Source organism: Anopheles darlingi, chromosome 2 (genome assembly GCF_943734745.1).
Source record: "Anopheles darlingi chromosome 2, idAnoDarlMG_H_01, whole genome shotgun sequence".
Lineage (NCBI taxonomy): Eukaryota > Metazoa > Arthropoda > Insecta > Diptera > Culicidae > Anopheles > Anopheles darlingi.
In genome coordinates this window covers 39,476,903-39,490,637 of record NC_064874.1, presented here as the reverse complement: position 1 = coordinate 39,490,637, position 13,735 = coordinate 39,476,903, and the positions used below count along the sequence as shown (strand labels likewise).

Genomic DNA, 13,735 nt, shown 5'->3' with positions numbered 1-13,735 from the left:
CGAGAATATATGCTACACTCTACATTTAACCTCATTTACCATGCAAAAAGTATGCCCTTATCGCTGCAATTTAATCGGCAACCAGCAGGCACGCATCTGAAGGTGTAGTGTGGAGCATTATTTTCGCCAGATTCCGGTTCCTGATCATACCTACCGTGCCGTGGCTTTCCCCAACGGACAACACCGTTCTGGAACATACTGGTCGATCGTGCCCTATACGTGCCAGCGATCGATCGCAGTGTAATGCAAACAGAGCGCGACACAAGAGCGCGGAGGATCGGGATGTAAATGTTTGGTGGTACATTTTGTGCTACTTAGCGTACCTAACGAATGCACATTTTAAAAGATAAAACGAACGCTATTCTTAGCGCACGGAGAGCAGCACAGCACATTATTCTATTCCGGCCGGTAAACAACATTGTATTAGCATAAGGCGGGTCGCCTTGGTGCATCGCTGATCACGCCGAGGCTGCTGCTGCTGCTGGATTGAGCTGGCCCCAGAGAAGCAACAACACACCCGCCGGTGACCATCCTCCCGTCCGTCATGGTTGGCTCATTTGGCCACGATCATTGTTTACATTGGTTCTTCGGATTCAATGATTGCTTCATCGCTCCGGTGGTAGGGCTGCTGGGTGGTGATCCACGGGCTAATGTCACCGCCTTGCATGCCCACGGCTCCTGCTATACGACCTGCTGTTGCAAACACCTGGGGGTGGGGGGAGGGGAGATCGCACACCTTCACGATGATGATCGTCATCAACATGCGTCCTACACTGCGCCTTGAGCCGGTTACGCACGAAACCCCCTCAACGAAGGCGACAACAGCAGACAGACGCACTGGCCACGGCATTCGCCCGAAGCAACAAACGTGAAGGTGTGTGGCGGGCGACAGCAAAGACAGAGTTAAGACGCGGGTCGGGGGGCGTGGAAGCGGCTCCTCCATTCCGCCATGTACCGCGGCGTATGGTTCTCCGGGGGCGGCAGTGGTGGTGGTGGTGTGTGGGTTTTTCATTCATAATTTTCGAACACTCCGCTCTCTTTCTTTCGTTCTCTCTTTCGGTCTCTCGGTCTCTCTCTCGCTCTCTTGATCTCTCGTTTCTGATCCTTTACCCATCGCACGCACACACCGCTAAGCGACCCCCGAAGGCGACTGTGGTGTGCGTACGATCGCTCTATCTTCTCCGCCGTTCCAAACCGTCGTCGTGCGATCGCTTACCAGCCGCCAGAAAACGCAGCCAGCTGGGGTGGAGGGTTGGACTGTGCGAGCGTGAGCGCGTGAGTCGAGAACGAGCAGTGATCGCGGGAGAAGGTTCTATAGCTGGTGAGGTGAATGCGGCTGATGTGTATCGTCGTCCCCCGGGGGGTTAAGCCGGCGTTCACGGTGCTGCCTCGAAAGGCTTCGATCTGTCCGCTCGATGTCCGCTAAACCGAGGGATAAAATTGCGTTTTCTGCTTTTGCGACGAATCACCGACGAAGTGGTCATCGCAATCGTTGCGTTGTTGTCGTCAATGAGTGTTGTGTTTGTGGCGCAAACGAACGAACGCACCGGGAGCTGAAAATGTCGTACCATACGGGCGGGTTCTCTTATCATTTACGCCTCGCACTTCCCCCCCATATTACACTGCCTGCTGAACGCCGATGTGTTGCCGATGGGGCGCGAAGTGATAAGAGCATCACCACCACCCCGGTGGCGGTCAAGTCTAGGCGAGCGATGAGTGATCAGTGCGCTGGCACTGTGGTAACAGCAGCTAGTTTGTGTTCCCGGGGAAGGACCCTTCTCCGAGCTACTCCGAGAGTTTCAGCAGCTCGCTTAGTGCGCTGGATTAGTGTGAATTGCGCAAAGTGTCATCATCATCATCGGTTGCATTTGCATGTCCGCGCGTCCCCGTGTTGCCTGTTTATAAAGGTTCGCCGCAAGGTTCGCGCGAGATTTCAGTGCTTTCCGCGCCGTCCTCACAAAGATCGGCTGGATTACGGGGCCGGCGAACGCATATGAATGAACGCCAGTGGTGGTACCGTGTGATGGGGAGCCGGGTAGGGGAGGGGGGGGGGGGCTGTACGCACGATCGCCCGAAACATTGAGCGCGATAGGACAATCCGATTCATTCAAGTTTCCAAACCGTGTGACCAGCGCAACGGCAGCAGCAGCAACAGCAACAGCAACATCATTATCATTACACTGGAGTACGATCGCACACACGTCGTCAGAAGAAGAAAGAAAAGAAGGAGAAGGAGGAGGAGGAAGCAAATCGGGAATTAGAATTCTAGTCAACCATCACCGGCCATGAACGACGTATGAAGCAAGCAACAAGCGGGGGTCCCAGAGGCCGTGGTGGCAGCCCCCCTCCCGGACCATTCGGAAGCTCCACCATGACCGCGGACCATGCCGGACCTGCTCTGCTGGTGTTGCGCTACTGTGTTGCTTCTCGAATTAAAATGCAGTTCCCTCCCGTTCCCGGGATAGGACAAAGATTAATAAAAAAAAGCGATAGTGAGAAGCGGGCAAGCGAAGCGAAGTGAAGTTTAGAGAAACGAAGCAAGGAAGGTCTTGGAAAAGGGCCGGTCCCGGGAAGGGAGGGAAGGAGGGAGGGACTCCGTTGGCTTCCTCGATGAAAGGGAACGAAGCAGCGAACGAATTTGAATGAAGAAGGAAGCCTTGCCGTTGGTGTTGAATGAAGGATGGTAAAAAAAAAGCGGCTGGAGCGACCGCGCGCGCCCCACGGTTCCACGAATCTTCTCTCTCTCTGCAGCGCGCCCGAACGCTCTCGCTGAGTGTGGTCGATTCATGAGGTGGAGGAGGAGGAGGTTTTGGAGGGGTGGGGGGACACACGCCGCGGCTGGGGCGTGGGGCAGCCGATGCTGCTGATCCCCCGACCGTTCATTCATAAAATCATCATCTGGCTTGCTGGCTAGCTGGCTGGCTGGCTGACTGGCTGACTGGCTCAGAGTGTGCGCGGGCGACCGAGAGTGAGCATGTGAGTGTGAGTGTTTGCGCTCGAGGGTGATTTTGCTGTTGCTGGCTGTGTAGGTTTTACCGCGAGGTGTCCCTGTCTCCCCAATACCCCACTCCATCACTCGTCCCACCCCTTCATTCCTGTGCTCCACTCGCGCGCTGACTAGCTGGTTCCAGCGTTTTTTGCCCACGCCCACAAAAACCCAGGGCGAAGCAGGGAACACAGAAAAACAAAACGAATTGTTATGCCCTTGGGGGGCTGCTGTTGCTGCTGCTGTTCTATGCTATCGCCGGTCTGCTGGGATCTCCCTCCACATCTGTCATTTCCCAAAAGGCCTCAATCCAATTGGGCTTCTAACCTAAGTTGGCTCTGTTGCGGATCGGAGTTGCCTTTTCTCGGGTATTTTTTTTTATGTTTCTCCTTTCCTTGATTTCGTTGTCCACAGTGCGGCCTTTGAAAGTGCAATAAGATAATAGTTCAAAGCCGAAGTGACAAATCCGCGTGCGATTTTCGAGTGCACTGTCCAAACGACACTTGCAACGCATCCGCGTGACGACGCTTGATACGGGATCCTTTGGTGTCGCTATCGTCAGTGCAATTCGCCGATGTTTTCTCTCGTTTAATCACGTCTCGCATGATATCATTCCGTGTTCCGTACTCTCAGCAGCCGCTCAGCGTGTTAGTGATATTGTTGGTGGTGGTCCTGCGGCCCTTTACCATACAAAACATCCCTAAACCGTTCGCGATACAGATGTCCGGCCTCCCGATCGGGCGCGAAATCGGAATTCTCATTTTTTATTGTGTCACATGTGCGCGTTTACGCGATAATGTATCAGCACCGTTGTGTGGATTGATCCCGCGTCAGCAGTAGTCGCTCCTTCGGGTATTGGTTCGCGCGTGTATCCCCCCGCGCGCGCGCGTGTGTGTGTTAGTGTAAGTGTGTGCATGTTGTGTAGTGCTGTGTTTTACTGATTACAACGCTTTTGTGCAGCTGCAGCACTTATCAGCAGCAGCAGCAGCAGCAGCAGCAACGGCGGTCTGAAAGGGCTGATCGAAGCGCAATCGTCGCAAGAAACGAAGCAAACCGTGCCCTGAAAGCGCTAAAGAGAGAGAGAGAGAGATAGAGATACAAGAGCAGACCCCAGAACGGCCAAGAAAGAAGAGCAGCCCTCCCGCTTTGGTCGAACGCCGCGAAGCCACGCATTTCCATTCTCGGGTGGGGTAAGTAGTAAACAGGCTTAAGGGAGGGAACATGGCATGGGCAGTAGTTTTTGAAAGTCAAATGTCGATTGCGACAATCACATCAGCGGCCCTCGGCCCTAGGTTTAACTAGAATTGACCACCACCGCTGACAACGCTGTGGAACTTCACATCCCGGTGGGGGAAACGCGTTGGTTCCTAGATTGACGACCACTCCCCTGCACCCAACATTAACGGGCCCCACGACGACGGGTCAGACGACTGGGCAGATAATCATGAAGCATGAAGCAAGCCGGGGTGCTTTCGTGGAACATTAGCTCTTATCAAGCAAATTAGGTCGCCTACTAGTGCTGTCAGTGCCGTAGTTGACGGATAGCACGACGACGATGCTTTTGGTTCTTCCCTCTGTTCCGAACGAACCCTGTTCGTCGCGATCTGTTCCCTTTTTGTTGTCCGTATAGAGTGTGTGAGTCTAGAAGCTATCAAATCAGGGGTCAAACTTTGCAAAACAATTATTGTTGAAGCCAAACACACACTGCAAAAGTATTAAATGCCAATCTGCTTCAGTAACCTCTATTGATTCATAGAAAGCCGTTAAGTTCAATTTCGATTCGACACAGGCCAGTTAATTCCACTCTCGATTGGCTGCATCTCCGCGAAGATTATCGAGAAAAGCAAACGGGCTCGTCGTGTGGTCTGAATACGAGGCCAGAACCCAAAACGGTCCACACCAACATCACCAAAAGGTGGAGTAGTTATGTCTGAAGGACGTTACCGAAACCGAAACCGTGGTGTGAGCATAACGCATTTTTATGAATGAATTCTCCTCCCTACCATCACTCCGTTGCTCTGGCCAGAACAGTGCCCCCCTCTTTCCCGCACCCCCGGAACGTAGCGAAAGTAAACAACCGTTGCCGGGGTTGCCGCGAGATTTGACAGTTTCGTGGTGTCAGCAGGATTCTCGTTATCCAACGGCCCCTTTCTCCCGGCTAAGGGCACCCGGATCCCAACGATCAAACACTGAGAGGGTCATTGTTGCACCCCTCCTCACATGCTCCACCTCTCGCGCCTTCTGTCCCTTCTACTTCAACAACTGCTGGCTCAGGGAGTTTTCTTGGCGTGCGAATGCGTGCGCGCGCGCGCCAGTGTGTGTGTGCTAGAGAAGGGAGCAAGTAAGCCAATTTTGCTTACTTGGACACTCCCCCTTCCCTCTTCTTCACCCCTTCGCTGCGCTGTTTCGTCACAACCACCAGGAGCAGCAGGAGTTGCTCGCATACGCCTGATCATCGCGAGACACAGAAACAGGTACAGGGGTCCCTAGAACGTGGTTGAAACAAGCGTGTCTGTTGTCAACGTGGATTGCGCAAGAGACCGCGAGAGATCCCCGTGGAAGACACAGACAGAGACTGGCACAAAAAATAAGAAAATGATGAACACCAAACATAAGGGTGTCCAGCAGCAGCAGCAACAGTAGCAACATCGACCGGCATTATATGGTTGTTTGTGGTCTCGCGGAATGGTCCACAACTTGGCCCGAAGAAAAAAGGGAACAGAATCGAGAGCAAAAACGGAGACCGCGCTGGTTGTGGTTGGGTTTTTGGGGAGGTCATTATTTTGGGGACACTCGACAGCATGAAACACCCACCATGAAACCACCACCGGGCGCGCGCGCGCGCGTGTGTGTGTAGCGGTGCTCACGATTGCAAACTTTGAAGGCACAATAAGAGCAAAACAACGGAATAGAAGGCCAACACTGGGCAACTCCCGTGGTGTGGCGGGGCGGGGCGGATACACATACGCAAGATAGAGGCTCGCGAGCGGGCGCGCGCGCGCGCGCGTGAAATGATCCCTTCTCCAGCTCCCCAACCCCAACCAACGGCTCTAGGAACATTTGTGAGATAAGATAAAACAATAATCATTAACAGCGTTTTCGCGATTCAGGCGCACGAAGCAACGCGCGAGGCATATTCCCATCGAACCCGGTCGTCTAGTTGGCACTGGGCGAATGGTGCTGTGTGCCCTTTTGGTTGTGTGGTTGACAGCAGCTTTTTTTTTGCCTCGGCTCAGATGCCCTCCCATGGTGTTTTGGCCCCACGATATGCGCCCAATAAAGAAAGAGAGAGGACGAGAAATTAGAAATCAAACCGCAAAAACAACTAAAACAACAACGGACGAATCATGGTGAGAAAAAGGGTTGCGTTGGGCACCTCCTCCCCCCGATGTGCTGTGGTATATGGATGATTACTTATCAGCAGCACAACGACGACAACGACAACGACGACGGCAAAGGGGTGGGGACGGTTCGTTTTGCGGGGTTCCAAAATCCCTCCACGGACCGAACGAAATGGAGCAAAACAATATGGAGATTGCGCCACAGTAGACCATGTTTTATCACGAGTAACACACACACACACACACACACACACACACACACACACACACACACACACACACACACACACACACACACACACACACACACACACACACACACACACACACACACACACACACACACACACACACACACACACACACACACACACACACACACACACACACACACACACACACACACACACACACACGTGAACTGACCGATGGCAGACTCGTGATCACTGCGTCTCTCGATGGTGGTGGTTCCCCTTTTCCTTGGGGGGAGCAGAATGATGTGAGAACCGGAGGGAGGACGGTGTCAGTGAAGGCGCGGGGAGGCTTGATAAAGATGGTTGGACGCGACGACGATACACTGGTCGGTGATGGTGGCGCAGCAGCAATCAGCCTACTTTGCTTCGCCTTGCTTCGATATGAATTCGCGTCCAAACGCGTCCAATCTAGTTGGCCCAATACTGCTGGCTGTCGGTCTGTGTGCTGGCCAAGCAGCAAAAGGGATGATTCACAAAACGAAAAAAGCCGGCATCAGGTGTTGTGAGGACTCATAGTTTGGAAAACAATTGGTCAACACACCTCCATTGTTGTCACCTTCCGCCCGCTAGTCGCTGAAGATCAAAAAGCGGCACGCCGGGGTGCACGGGAATGGGATGTCTTATGTTTGCCGAGAATGCGTCATACCGGTCTTTGGTGATGCGGAGGGGAGGGGGGGGGGGGCATGGTGGCCTCGCACACGCTCTCGGACACGCTCCGTCACTTGGCCGCGTGCATTCAGTTCGTGCTGGCCCGTGCAAACCGTTTAGCGAAGAGATGACGACGCGCGCCACGCGAAGATATTCAATATTTGTCTCATAATTGGTGTTGGCGTTGGGTGGCGTCAGACCACGCGCTGCCCGGGCTCGATCGAGGATTTGGAACGGAGGGAGAACTGCACCCCCCCCCCACCACCCTTCCGGGAATGCATCACTCATCCGTGACGGGGGAGTTTCTGGGAGTTAATTTTAGGAATCCCGGACTGCTGTCGGCCGGACGAAACGAAATTATCATGTCAACAATACAACATACGTCGATCGCCATCGGACAAATACACAAAGGTGTTGAGATGACGAACGAGTCGGCAGTACTAGCGTCGTGTGATGATCGTAACGCTGGCCTGGACGACGGACATCGATGAAGTCGTTGAAGAAGGACCCCGAGAAAGCACGATCGTCGGTAAACAAGGTCAACAAAGAAGGGATGCATTAGGACAGCAGTCAGTTCGCCGACATTCGCTTGTTAGACAGAAAATATTGTCCAGTCCCCGATGATGTTGATGATGATGGCATGCCTTTCACCTTGCGCTGCTCCTGTTACGTACCAACGGATCCTGGCAGGAATTCGAAACATAATTCCCGGTCCGTTGACGCATACCGAGAGGCTCAGATCTCGATCGACGAAGACACTTGGAAGGTCTCTTTCCTGTTCCAGATTTCGACCGCAAAGCATGGTCCCCAAAGTGGGGAGTGTAGAAGGAAGCGTTTTAACCCCAGAAATGTTGCCCAACCCGTATAAGGTGTTGGACGCTTGTTGTACTCGGATTAAAACAAAAACCGAACAAAAAAAAAACTGTTGCGTGAAATATGAAACGCTTCTCCGGTCGTCCCTTAACCCGATCCGCTAGGGAGGGGTGCGGGGATGCAGAAGAAGCTTCCGATTGATGGTGGTGTCCTTTGCCTGCTGGATCCTGGATCCTGGATCCTGGATCCTCGGCCACCAACACACAAACCCGTACAACGTCGCTCCAATGTAAAAGTGGTAGGATCCTCGCATCCTTCAGTGGAGCTTGTTCCCCCGGTTCGCGGTCCGGTAATGAAAGGATTAAGTTACCCAAGTGACGCCCAGGCCCGTGTATAAGGAACCAGGAGGACTCGGGGGAATGAAACCCCAAAAAAACACTCCTGGGCTCCGGGCTCCGGGCTCCGGGCAAGTCCAGACAGCGTCGCTATCCTGTTACCGTGCGACTTGATCCTCAACCGCCGAGGGATCGCAAGTGCATTGAACTAACGATCAACCTGTATGCGCACTCTTCTCTCTCTCTCTCTCTCGTTTGTTCTTCAAATTCAAATTTCGAACCCTCCTTCTGTTGCTGATGAACGAGGGCATCACCTCCGGTTTAGGATGCGTTTCTACCGGTTTTCCGAATTACCGATCGATCTGCCGCCGATCACTGATCGTCGGTCACGTTGGCATTGCAAATTGCCGTACGATCGGCGGGCTCCAGGAAGGAGCAATTAAACCAATTTGGCTACATCACTCCACCACCGAAAAAAGGGACTCGTCTAATCGTCTCATCCAAGCGGTCAAGATGTCTCGATCACGGATCGGAAAGTGCCCGTAGAAGTCTTGGCCAAGGGTCTTGATCTTGGCGATTGTGGATTGGTTTGTGGATCCTTGCTGTGTCCCTATAGGGTAACCTTCGACGACATCTGTTTGATTGCTGGTGGTTGGCTTTTGCGCACTGGCTTAGATGCTTCGATACTTGATGGCGATGGAAGGAGGTTTAGACGTAGCCGGGGAAGCTGAAGAAGTCAGCAGCCATGAGGGTGTGTGTGTGTGAGAGTGTACCAAACAGCCGGAGTTTTGGGATCGCTTCTTCCCGAAAGTTGGGTTCTTTATTCTGCTCCGTTCCAGTTGGCCATCGCGGACTAACTCCGTCCGTCAACCAACAGACCCTGGGGAGCGGTAGAAGGAGCGCTGCACTTCTCCTCGCTGCTCCTTTCGTGTTGAATAAAACAAAAATAAATTAAAAATTCTCTGCACGCCACATAGAGCCGGGGCTGCGATGAGATGGATGCAATCGAGGGAACGGTCGAGGAGATTGGGCTTGGTAAACACCGCAGATCATGGAGGAGACAGAGAGAGAGAGAGAGTGAGAAAGCCAGTGAGTGAGAGACCGATCCCTTACCGAAGATCGCATCGAGGGTCTCAACGAGGGTCTGGCCTGATCGCACCCGATGGTAGGAGGATACCCGCAAAGGCAAGCAACATATCCATGCAACAGCGCAGAGCATGATCAACAACATAAGGCACGGAGGCAGAGAGTGTGTGCTACACAAAGAAAGCGAAGATCGCCGAACGAAAGGGCAACAGACACAGCGAAAGAGAGAGAAAAAGAGTGAGGAAAGAAGAAGAAGAAGGCAGGAGGGAGACAGTGGTTTTTGGGAAGGGAAATCGGAAGACCGAATCCTCCACCGTGGGTAATTGGTTTTCGGGAAGGAACACACCAGACCCAGGCAGTGTGATCTGCGTGTGAGTGTGCGTGATCGATTTGGGCGTCTCTTGATCCGTTCTGTCGGGTCTGCTGCCTTCCACTGGGTTCCACTGAGGAGACTCGGGAAGAAACTTGACGCAAAAGGATCGTGGTTGCTTGTGCAAACCAGCTTGTGCCAGCTTCAAGTGGCGGATCCGACATGGATTCATAAACACACGAGTGCAAGTCGCTGTCCCCGCAGTCGTCGCCGTCGTTGTCTTGTAGCGGCTTAAAGATCCCTAATGAATGTCATAAAAAAAAACCTCAGGGCACATGGTGTTGCGACGCTTTTGCATCAATACCCCCGCATGGCCATGTATGTTGAGCGCATATTGACGGCGACGACGACGACGACGACGACGAGGACGTCGTCTGGGTGCATGGGAAACGAAGACGAAGGGGAACTGGCAAGGAAGAAGAAGGAAACCAAGGAGCGGGATCCAATAACAGCGGGACGAACCGTGGTCGTCGCTTTTTTCCCAGGATTTGATACCAGCCTCTCCGGTACCTGCTGCTTCACCACCAACACCGTTACGGGCCTCGTTCCTCGACTTGTTCCGCCGTTTCACACCAAACGCAAGATTGCCACGGGCATGAAAACAGATTGCGCAGGAATACGGTGGCGGTGACCCAAAGTTCCCAAAAATCCCGAATCTGTACGAATGCTGCTGCTGCTGCCGCCAAGTGACGCAAAGACGACCGCTATCGAGGCGCTAACCAGTGCAGCTGTTGGATGAGTTGACTATCCCTAGGATTTCGGAGATTTCGTTGCCCCTCGGATCGTCGTATCCCTTGGACGGTGCCATCTTGACCCATTTCGGTCGCATTTTATGAAGCAGCACTTTTCCGACGTCCAAATCCAGGAGGATGAGTGTGAGTAGCGCTACTACCCCAGACTGACTCTGCTGCACCCGCTGCTGGACTGTTCTGATGGGATGCGATCATTGGTCGATCGTTGCCGCTTACACGGGTACTGCTGTTGCACATCTGGAAAGTGCTAGGATGAAAATTTATGATCCAACAGCGTGAGCAGCCATACCAGTCAGCCAGCCAGCCAGCACAACAGGACACAACAACGAAGACGACGCTCTCTTGGGACATGCCGTGCCACTTGGCCCAAGTCCGAAACGACATAATCCGTAACGACAACTGCATCCAAATAGAGAGAGAGGGAGCGCGAGTAGAGAGAATGACGAATACGCCTGGCGTATTACGCGCTTGTTGATCCTCAACAGAGCACCTCAGGACTTGGACAATGTTTCAAACCAATGTTTCCGCTGCTGCTACTGCTGCTGCTGCTGCTGCTCATCATGCTTTGTTTTCCTGCTGCACCAGCGCCCACCCCAATCCACCTGTGCTCTCCCCTGCAGCTGGGGTGTTCCATGACGTTCGACGTTGGCTCTTGGGACTCCGCGCGCTCCGCGATCTTCGCGAGGTGGTTATAAATAATATTTTCCGGCGCGATCCGCGCGGCGTTACCGGGGCAGTGGTAACGCAAACGACGACGTGGCACAAGCACACGACGAGGGCGACCGACCACGAACGTGGATTGGCGGCTATCAACGGTTCGGCCGGTTGGCAGAATGTTTATTATTTGCTTTCAAACACAGACAGGAGGATCGCGTTTCCAACGCGTTTGCCGCACTCCTGCCGCACATTGCTCCTGGGTGAGGGAAGTAGCGTCTCTTAAGCCACCCTTTTCGTAACATTTGGATCCTCACGCTGGAGGGTCGGTTATGAAGATTTATTGCTAGCAACCACCACTCGCCTGGACTCAAACTGGACACAGCTGATCAACGAGGATGACGACGCCCGGTGGGGCGGTTTATGAGATCGATACGCGTTTGGTTGGCGTCATCCTCTGGTGTGTGAGTTTTAGAGTCTTTGGGGCACGAAGCGGCGACTGTGGATCCCCGATTCTTGGAATCGTGAACTTTGCTCGTGTTGGAAGTTCCAAACATTGAGCGAACGAACGAACGAACTCAGCGGGAACGGTGAACGCTGCTGTGCCTTGGGATATCCCTAAAGGGTCAGCTACCTAGCTACCGGGGCCGGGTCGATACCTGTTACCGGTCCTCAGGTAACGATGGCGCCAGCCACTGGAGGGTTGCCCTTGCGGAAGTATCCGATGGCTAGACGCAATTGACTTGATACGCCCGACTGACTCTTCCGCTGCCGCCGCCGCCGCCATCAGCGGATCTGCAAAGAATGCCGTTTGTGTGTGTGTGTGTCGTTGTCTAAGGTGCCGGCTCAGGGGTCAGGGGTTTGGTAAACATAATCTGTCTACCGATCGCCGGCTCACGTCGCCACCGATTGGCTTGTGCATTACTCTACCCGAGGGGCTAACGGCATAGGTCATTAGGAGGAGGAAGGAAGGTGGAAGGAAGGGACAACGGAGAAAGCATCGATTGCGTGCGCGATCGCTCCTGTGTGTGTTGACATGTTCCGTTCACGTCAGGACATTCCACCAGTCGACCGTATCGGTAGGTCTCGAAGCAGCACGATAACAGTCGGTGATGGTCGCGTTGAGGTTGGTCTGAAAGCTACTTGAGACTGCCGCCGGTGTCTGCTATTGCTCCTAGTGCTGGTGTGTACCGTGTGCTTATTCTTAATGATATTTATCCTCTAGATGGCAAGGGATTGAAGGGGGATCTAGCGATTAACCAGCGATCAGATTAACTTCCATTTTTCAACATGCTATAACTCCCAAACGAAAGATACAAGTTACAAACATTGCAGGACTTTCTTTTGTTTTTGTGAAATGTACTCTTTACAACGAGTACAAATTTGAAATTTGTTCGAGATGCTGAGCACTAGAGCCACCTACTTTTAAAATAATGCATTACTTTCTCCTCAACTCAATACCATCATTAAATGGTAGACTTCGGTGAATTTGGGGTCATTTTGCACAATATACAACTTTTCAAGAAGAAGAATATAAAACGCAGTTTGATGAAAATATATTTAAAAAATTATAGCCAGAGCATCATAACTTTTAAAGAAATGTATGCGAAAATGTACCTTTTGGGTTGTAAATCGCGGCGATTTGTGCTCGATCATCTGATCTCGAGGTATAAAAATCGATATTATTTCGTTAAGTTAGTTTTGAGAAGCAGGTTCCGTTGAGTTCTGTTTTGAAAATCAAAATATTGATTTTTCCAATTACAATAACATTTAAAAGATGAAAAAGCGATTATTTACTTAATTTTACTTAAATTGGATTAAAAGGTTAAGGTTAAACAAGATCGGTCCCCTAGTTTTGATGCTACGATGGTGAATACCGACGTTTGAGAACGTTGGATCGGTTTTTAAAATGAATGTATCGGTTTTTGAAATGAATTTTAAAATGAATGAATTTTAAAGAAATGTATCTTTGTTAGCTGTGCTTCGATTATTTCTATACTTTTAGATAATATTCTTGAAAGTTTCTACATTCAGAAAAAGCGTAAAAACTTGGCAAAACCCTACGTTAATCACCCCTTTTAACTGCTCGAGGAACTGCTGGACGTCTGCTACCTCGTGCCTTCGTTCGGATGTTTTGCTTCGCGCATCGCTCCTGCTGGTGAAAGTCGCACCGAAACTGTAAATGCTACCGGATCAGCAGAAGGCTGCAGAAGGGGGGGAGGGGCCCACGTTAACCTCTGGTGGCCAGCCACAAGCAGTGGGTTCGTTCCCGAAACGAAAAGGCAAAAAAAGTGGGGATCTTGAAGAACAGAACTTAAAACAACCCGTCGCACGGTGCAACCGCGGTGGCTAAGAAGGAAGAAGGAGGAGTATGTGCGGGTTAGCGGAGAGTCACACTTACACCCAAATAACACCCAGAAGCCACCTAGCTCGGAGCCCTGGGGTCGGGTCGACCGGGCCCATTAAACCCGTTTTTATTGCTCGATTCAACCTTGC

General features: G+C 52.2%; 1 protein-coding gene across 2 annotated transcripts in view; it reads left to right on the top strand.

The window, feature by feature from the left end:
* Positions 1–1,244: 1,244 nt before the first annotated feature.
* LOC125948524 (ETS-like protein pointed) overlaps positions 1,245–13,735 on the top strand; it is a 118,189-nt gene continuing 105,698 nt past the window's right edge. Inside the window, exons 1-2 of one of the 2 annotated variants that reach the window (XM_049674697.1) lie at positions 1,245–1,326; positions 3,620–4,176. The gene's annotated coding sequence lies outside the window, so the exon portion shown is untranslated. Of the gene's footprint in view, positions 1,327–3,400; positions 4,177–13,735 lie in introns of both variants that reach the window. The other variant, XM_049674696.1, reaches the window with a different exon arrangement.